At 32.8% G+C, this 8,145-nt stretch overlaps 1 protein-coding gene across 1 annotated transcript in view; it reads left to right on the top strand.

Moving 5' to 3' along the window:
• Positions 1-6,189: 6,189 nt before the first annotated feature.
• Positions 6,190-8,145, top strand: part of LOC114335902 (fatty acid synthase-like) — a 51,576-nt gene continuing 49,620 nt past the window's right edge. Inside the window, exon 1 of the mRNA XM_050654767.1 lies at positions 6,190-6,266. The gene's annotated coding sequence lies outside the window, so the exon portion shown is untranslated. The remainder of the gene's footprint in view (positions 6,267-8,145) is intronic.

The raw sequence follows: 8,145 nt of genomic DNA, 5'->3' as shown, positions 1-8,145 counted from the left end.
TAAAATAAACATTATAGAAGTTTTCAGGGATTTTCGGCCTTCGGTAATAAGGCAATCTTTTATTCTGCGTTTAGACTTTTCAAAAATAATTATTAGTTTTCTCATTATCACAAAATTTTGTGCCTATGTCCTCAAGTTTCTTTAAATAACAAAGGGCCTGGTTATTTTGTCGCCCATTATTGTAACCCATATATTACAATTTTTCTGGTATAAAGTTTTCATCAGTAAGTCAAAAATAATAAAGCACCTGGACTACATCAAATCACTGCTGAGCCAATGGCGGCTAATGGTTTTAGGGACAGGGTCGGCAAGGTTTTGTCTCCTCAGATAGGTATGCCATCTAATTGAAAGGCTTCAATTTCATAGAAAATTTTTGGTTTTTGTTTTTTTTTTATTTTTTTTTATTTTTTTTTTTGTTTTTTCTTGTAAACCTGTTTATAAATTAACTCTAGTCTATGTTGTTTCGAAGTAGCAAAATGGGTTATAACGTCATTGTAAAATTTATTATTGTTTTGGAGAGGTTTTAAAAAATTTTTTCTGTTGACATTTGAGACAAGTTTGACATTCTCTCTTGTTTCATGGTGTTTCGACAATACGTTTTGACTTTTTTGAGACAAGAGAAATCCTGTTCATTTGAGGCAGAATTTGCCCACATTTGAGCACAATAATTTATTAAATTCGGGTTTGGAGTTGGCCATTGAAATCCAATATGTGAGGTTTTCTCCAAAAAAAGTTCCAACCACGTTGGGAGAGTCCTGTGTTGCCCTGGGTAACATCCAGGTTTATCTATAACATCCGATGAATTTTATATAAATATGTAAAATATCTTTATTATTTACATTTAAAGGGTTTTTACCCTATACATTTTGGTGGCTCAGGCATGCAAATTTTGGCTTTTAAGCACTGATGATGGATTCCTTAATCCGAAAACGTTTTGTATTGTGACCCTTATTTAGGGTTTTTAATATATACCTTTTACAAGAAACTTGGTATTTTTTTTAATATTTAAACAACCTAGAACTCAAAACGAGGGGGTGGTTGCAGTTCTAGCTCCACACGCACCCCTCTCTCCAACCAACCAATGAGTGTGTGTTTTTTACATTATTTACATATGTACATTTCTTTTTCATCTGTTTGTGTCCAGCTCTTAAACATTAACTTTGTATTGTGTTTTCTTGGTAAATCTGGCTGCATGGACCTTGATTTAAATGTTTTTCTGATGAATCCATCTGTTGATTGGGGCCCACATACATTAGCATTAGACGATGCTTCCTTGGGCAACTTTAGACACCGCTCTTCAGCTTGCATGTGGCAGGGATAGTTTTGTACATTCCAGTCTGGCATGTCTTCCGATGTAATGTAAGAAGTTATATCTTCATTTGAAACTCTTCGAAGAACTGGTGGAGAAGATAGTTTTGTAACATTCCAGTCTATTATTTCAGTGTAGTCCTGTGCTTGAAAATTTAAAGTAGGAGGGATGAAATTTCTAATACTTTTGCCCTTGGTTTTAATCTGTCCGGCTTTTAACACTCTCCTTGGCCCTAGCTCTCTAATTTGTTTCCTTTCTCCCTACTACTTGAAATTTTGAAACACAGGACTAAACTAAAATATTAGACTGCAATGTTGCAAAACTATCTTCTCCACCACTTCCTCGAAGAGTTTCAAATGAAGATATAACTCCTTGTATTACATCGGGCGACATGTAAGACTGGAATGTACAAAACTATTCCTGCCACAAGCCAGCTGATGAGCGGTGTCTAAAATTGGCCACGGAAGCATCGTCTAATGCTAATGTATGTGGGCCTCAATCAAGAGATAGATGCATCAGGAAAACACTTAAATCAAGGTCCATGCTGCCAGATTTTAATAAGAAATCACAATGCAAAGTTGGTGTTTGAGAGCTGGACACAAACAGATGAAAAACAAATGTACATAATATGTAAATAATGTAAAAAACACACACTCATTGGTTGGTTGGAGAGAAGGGTGCGTGTGGAGCTAGAAGTGCAACCACCCCCTCGTTGTTTTGAGACCTGGGTTGTTTAAATATTGTCATACAACATCTAAACAAGCGAAGAGCTTCACAATGTAACAAAAAAAATGAGATAATAAAATGTTTTTAATTTTTCAAATTCATCAAAAATTTCAAATTTTTATAGATTTTGATTGACCTTGCGGGATCGAAGATATTCATTAAATGCGTAAATCTATTTTTTTTATTACTCTACCATGCAAACTGTAAACAAATTTTAATATAGCGATAAATAAAACGTACTCGAAAGATAAATAAAATTTTTTGAAGAAAAGGTAAACTTTTATTTTTTTTTTCATAATCTTTAGGTCCCTTGCGGGATCGGAAGATAAGGTCCGATTTGAATAATTCTTTTTTTGTTTTTCTTGTAATTACCAATCGCAACTTTTCCGCACTATAGCGATACGCAATTATCAACTTGACTTTTTTCGCACCACCCTATTGTATATTCGGTACGAGAATATTCTTTAAAGTACAGTCGAACCCGCTTATTGAAATAGCCTACGTGTCATTCAAAAATATTCCTACAACCGGTATATTCTAATTACCAATCATTGGTAGCTAGTAGAAACGTTTCGGGACCTCAAAATTTTATTCCTTAAACCGGGATATTCCTATAACCGGTATTCTAATAAGCGGGTTCGACTGTATATGCAAAGAACATGAAATTTAGAATGTTTTTAGGGTACATGCTATGCTTGTACTACGCATGTACTAAAAAGAATATGAATATACTCTGTCGAATGTTGGTAGCATATACTTTGAACATGATGCGAACATCATTGTTATGTGGGTTTGACTTATAAGCTTTCATTTGACATCTCATGTGTCATTGCATCTGTATTAATAAGGGAGGAATTGTATTCACGGACGGATGGACAGACGGACAGACAGTCGTGAAACCAGAAGTATATATTTGTTCTCGTCTTGCGAAGGCGCGTCGAATGATATATCACTTGTACTATTCCGGTGACTTTAAAACAGTACTTTTGGTCGCATTTCTAAAACCGGAAGTCCTGGTTCAAATTTCTCACGTTTGTGGCAATCCATTGTAGCGAGCTGAAAATTGTGCTAAAAGCAGCTTTACATCAAGGGTATGCAAGTCTCATGCTATGCAAGTCCGTCTTGCATGGCGTATATCTTGCCTAGCCTGACCTTTTTACATCGGAGCTATTTCTGTGCAATTTTAGATACTACTTTCATTGTTGCCAATAGAAGAAATATATCAAAATATTAACTTTAGATATGTCACTTGCAAACTTCAGTCCATAATTAAATATATTCAAATATATATCACAATTTATTACATCCAATAAATACCATTTAAACTTGCACAATAAGGTTAGGTTTTTTTTTCTTTTTTTTTCTCAGAACTAGAACCTTTAGCCACGTAATTGTATATCTTATCACTAACTCAGGTGTAATGGGTAGTGTGTGTGTTGAGTAAGTGACTTGTTACTTTGCAAAGTCGACGTCGTTAGGTTTTTTCTAAACTAGAAATTTTGTCATATTGGCAACATGAATTTTGACAGGACTTGCATCAAAATAGCATGAAAAATAGAACATGTTTTAATTTTTCGTCTAGCACAGGAATTGCATGGAATAGCGCAGTAGCGTGATCTGTCTTCCATGGCTCTTGCCTAGCATGAAAATAGCATAATGTAAAAGTGTCTTAAGACTCAATGGTGCAAGGCATATGTTTCGTAAGCTAAATTTAAGGCACGTTTAAGCCTAAGATCTGTTATAGACCAGGGCGCATCTGTAAAAATATTGGTACATTTGGACGTTGAGAGATGACTCAAATTTTTTTGCAGAAATTGCTTAAAAATAAATCAAATAATAATATTTGAGTTATCCTCCCTCTCAAAAAGGTCCGGAACATTGTTTAAATAATCAAAATGTCAAAAAATTAAGGTAAAATTCGATTTTTTTCTTGGTTTTTTGATTATAACTTTAAAAGTGTTCATTTCCGAGAAAAGTTGTACTGACATAAAAGTTGCGTAATTAAATTACCTACAATATAGAATTAGTTATAAATTTAAAAAATGGTCACCCTTGTTGCAAAATAGCAATAATTGTGAAAAAAAAAACATACAAAAACAAGTATTCGCATTTTACGTTTTTCAACCACTTATGCTACACTTATGACCTTCAAATTTCACCCTGAGAAACTTTATGATACAGTAAAACAACACTTTAAATTTCATTAAGATCGGTTTAATAGATTTTGCAAAATGAATTTTGCAATCCAGCTTTCGTAAAAAAAATTCATTTTTTCAAAATGTTACAGGACTGAAAATAAAGCAGGTAGCAAGTTGAATATTTTTTTACATATAGAAGTGTATTGTACCTTTCATTTGCAATTTTGCAAAACTAAAATCGATTAACACCACGGCGTCAGGAATTTTTTTAAATAAACATTAATTATTGGTGCTACGCGCAGGACAGCGGATAGTTTGCTCTGATTGGGCATTCCAATGACCTTTAATAATGACTGATACATTTTAATTTTTATTACATTTCGATATAAATAAATAAATTTGTTTATTGCAAAATAAAAACACATACTCTATCCTTTGAAATAACACTTTTATTAGCAAAAACTTTCTTTGTTTATATATTTTAACTTAAATAATAAAAGTTTATTATTTTTAAACATATGCAATTGTTTAAACAATATTTCACAAACAATAATAAAATTAGTTTGATTTTTGTGGAATTAAAATATTAAAATACAACAAAATATAGAGTAAGATAATAATATATTAGATAATGATTGGAAGAAATTTTGGTGGAAATCAACTTGTGTGAATCGAACACCGCTGTCCTGCGCGTAGCACCAAAAATTATTGTTTATTTCAAAAATTTTCTGACGCCGTGGTAATTAATCGATTTTAATTTTAAATATTGCAAATGAAAGGTACAGTACACTTCTATAAGCAAAAAAAAATTCAACTTGCTATTTGCTTTATTTTCAGTCCTGTAACATTTTGAAAAAATGAATTTTGAAAAAATGAAAAATGAAAAATTTATTTTGCAAAATCTGTTGAACCGATCTTAATGAAATTTGCAGTATTGTTTTACTCTGTCATGAAGTTTTTCTGGGTGAAATATGAAGGTCCTAAGTGTAGCATAAATGGTTGAAAAACGTAAAATGCGAATACTTACTTTTGTATGGTTTTTTCGCAATTATTGCTATTTTGCAACTAGGGTGACCATTTTTTAAATATTTAACCAATTCTATGTTGTAGTAAATTTAATTACGCAACTTTTATGTTAGTACAACTTTTCTCGGAAATGAATACTTTTAAAGTTATAATCAAAAAACGAAAAAAAAAAATCGAATTTTTCCTTCAATTTTTGTCATTTTGATTATTTAAACAATGTTCCGGACCTTTTTGAGAGGGAGGATAACTCAAGTATTATTATTTGATTTATTTTCAAGCAATTTCTGCAAAAAAATTTGAGTCACCTCTCAACGACCATCTCAAAACAGATGCGACCTGGACTATTAGTAGAACCAGACATAAATACCATCTATTTTGCCTTGTAATACAATTAATACTGAAGGGAAAGATATTGGAGGAGAGAAACTTTCATGACTGCCATATTAGACAATGGTGGTTCTACAGTAGAAGAATTATTTCGCACCAGCGGCCGATAGAGACTGGTTTTAGGAAATTTTCTACACAGTGACGGCCAACGTTTGAACACTGCCTCTAAAGAAGAAGAACAGAGTTCAAATAATCATGATGATCACCAACCTTTAAAAGAAGACGGTACCTTAAGAAGAAGATAGAGCAAATGGTAATACCTAAAAGTAAATGCACACCATTCTGCAAATTGAAGAGCAAATAAAAAAACAGAAAACAAGATTTACAGATATACATATTAACAGCAGGATTGTAACGATAAAATCATCATCTCTAGGAAGAATTATTCTCATCAAAATAAAATAGAGTAATCACTGAGAATTTATTACCAAAAAAAAAAAGAGATCAATAGTAAATAATTTCTTCATACTTATCAACCGGTTCACACTGAGGTATGTATATTAAATATAAAACAATAAAAATTTTTAATGGTTTTTCAAACCAGTTGCAATTTTGTAACGCCAAATTTAGAGTATATATAAATACAGATATTTTCATGATCAATCAAACTCGAACAGCTTTCAGAAGTGTGACATCGAGTGTCAGATTTTGCTCATTATATTCGATTTTTATTACTTCAGGTAATTTTTTTAATAATAATAATTTTTTTTAGTAACAATAAATAATAATAATTGCTAAACAATTATTACATTTTTTGAATTCCCTGATATTAATCCTTGTATCAATTTACGTTGGAACTTGTTTTTGTTTTCATAGTTTCCAACTGTTTTTTTTTGTACAAACAACTTGTAACTAATAATGTTACAATAGTGTCTTTTGAGTAATTTGTGCTAGTCATTATAATTTGTACTGGAATACTTGTGTTAGTCTTTAATGCGGGTTAGTCAACGGGTTTCCCGTTGCCTTCCAATTAGTAATCTCTCCATCAATCATCGATTCCTCTGCCTTAGGAGTCAATTTCTCAAGTCCAGGACAAAAGAGTGTCATTACGCTCTTATATAATACGCCTAAAAGCCAGGCTAGCTCTTAATGTATCCTCATTCCGTATTCTATCTCTGAGAGAAATTCCTCTTATGGTTTTTATTCTTGTTCTTGTTCTTCTTCTTCTTCTTCTTCATCTTCATCTTCATCTGCATCTTCTTCTTCTACTTCTTCTACTTCTTCTTCTTCTTCTTCTTCTTCTTCTTCTTCTTCTTCGGCTTCTTCCTATTACGAGTTTGCCGTTTTCGTCCTCTACAACACTCTATTTTCCCAGTCATTTCTCTGAGGTCTCTATCACAGCAATTCCTATGTAAGTTTTCCATCTCATAGCAGGACTTTCTCTCCGTCTTCTTCCCGGTGGGTCCCAGTCCAATATTAATATTCTTTTCGGTCAGCTATGCTCTGGCATTCTGTGTACATGCCCGTCGCACTGCAGGACTCTGTTTTCTAACTTTTTTATTATTGAGCAATCTACTTCCATTCTGTTCCATACTTCTTCTGTTCTTATTCTATTCTCTCTGGTGATTTGTAGACATATTCTCATAAAATCCACTTTAACTGTTCGTATTTTATTTTGTATTGTTTTTGTTATTGGCTATACTTCCTCTCCATATAGCACTACGTTCTGAAAGATAAGAAAGACAGATTATGGTTCTTAATACTTTTATTCCTGTGGTTCTCATCAATCTTTTTGCAAGAAACATTTCAGCTCTTGTTTCTGCCGCGTATGTTACCCTTGCATTATATATTGAGATTTTGCTCTCTACGCCCATAGATTTATTGCTTCATACGATATCTCTTAGATATCCTGATATTCTAGCTACCTTGTTGACTTGTATTTTCACTTCCTCTGCATTATATCATACGAGATACATTACATCTATTCTGAGGTAGTTGACATTCATGACTTGTTCTATTATGTATTCGTTAATCATTTACATCTAATGGGGCTCTTGGGTGTATCTATTGACTGGGTCTGTTCGGGGGATATTAACGTGATTTGTGCTATTATATTGAATCTGTAAAGTAGGAGCTGGATGTCATCTTCATTTTCTATCATGATTGTTGCATCGTTTGTAGAGCAGAGGGTACTCAAAGTTCGGTTTCCCATATTGTAGCCAATGTTTCATTTACGCATTCTTTTATCTTGCTAAGATCATGTTAAGCAGAATTGGACTAAAGCTATCCCTTGCCTGATTCCTGATCCTGCCAACACTTTTATTTGTTTTGTGTTTTATTCTTGCTTTATTGCGACTATTAAGTTCCATGGTTATTCCTATGTGTTTTTTATTGAGTTTGAGATTGCTTAGTTTTTCTGATTCATTGGATTACGTCTTTCAGATTTACTATGTCAAATACTTTTATGAGATCCACAAACAATAGGAAATAGGTTTTTTGAACTCTATGGACTTCTTTATTAGTTGTCGTGATATGAAGATCGTGTCGGTTGTACATACATAGATCTATTGGTCCTGAATCCTTGATGATCTTCTGATATGTCTACGATGGCACTTGAGC

Source organism: Diabrotica virgifera, chromosome 6 (genome assembly GCF_917563875.1).
Source record: "Diabrotica virgifera virgifera chromosome 6, PGI_DIABVI_V3a".
NCBI classification, from domain to species: Eukaryota; Metazoa; Arthropoda; class Insecta; order Coleoptera; family Chrysomelidae; genus Diabrotica; species Diabrotica virgifera.
Note: the sequence above shows the minus strand (reverse complement) of the source record. Positions and strands in the feature narration are given on the sequence as shown.